Raw genomic sequence first — 956 nt, forward strand, 5'->3', positions numbered from 1 at the left:
TAGTCAACATTTCGGCCGCCAGCAGTGTTCTTGCGAGCATTTTATATGACAAATATTTTACGAAAAAGCTCAGATACATTTATCGTTAGAATTCTTTGAAGCAACGTTAACATATGAGTAATCGAACTAATGCATTATGTAATGCCTGACCTTTAGACCAAGTTACTTCTTATGTGAAGAGCTTTGTCCTCTCAGCTGCGAAAGTTCTTCTGTTCGAATTTACAGAATGCATCCGAAGGATTGTTGACAAGTCACTCCAACCTTTATTTGAGCCCATCCAAACGGGAAGAAATTTGTCCCAGTCGGAAGCCTTAAAATCAAGACTAGCTCTGGCTCTGGTTGCGAACAACGATGCATTACGGGACAAGACATCAGATGTGGAGTCTATGGGCTTCATACGTAGAATATCGTTTGTCGTCATTGCACACAAGGTCTTGTCGTATAAATCGATAAAGTGTTTCACGTCCTCGTACTTAGCAGTACGCAATATCAATTCCACTCCATTGCGATCAAATCCGCAACGTATCAAGTAGTGCAACATAGTATCCCAATTGGCGTCATCTATCACACGTCCCTCGGGTTGTGACCGGAGCTCCACAGCGCAATAGATAATTAGTTGATCATAGGGTTCCAACATGCTGATATCCAATGAAGAGACCATGTTTATAGGCACGGTCCCACCCATCGATATCCGAGCAGCTTTGAAATCATCAATAAGCTCATCAACTGTGTGTTTGTTTGTCTTGCTCAGTGAGGTTAAATATTGTGTCATATAACCAATATGCGCATTATTAAAGAGCTGCGACGGTCCCGCTGAAGTAGAAGTTCCTTGTTGGACACGCACTCCTGGATGCAGTACGAAGTCGAAAGCTTCGCTCGCCGAGGTGGGTGGAGGCCGGTTCAAATCAAAATCAAATGGAAGTTTTTGCCCTCTTTCTTCGTCACCAACCACTTTT

Source organism: Plasmopara halstedii (genome assembly GCF_900000015.1).
Source record: "Plasmopara halstedii genome assembly, contig: Scaffold_430, whole genome shotgun sequence".
NCBI classification, from domain to species: Eukaryota; Oomycota; class Peronosporomycetes; order Peronosporales; family Peronosporaceae; genus Plasmopara; species Plasmopara halstedii.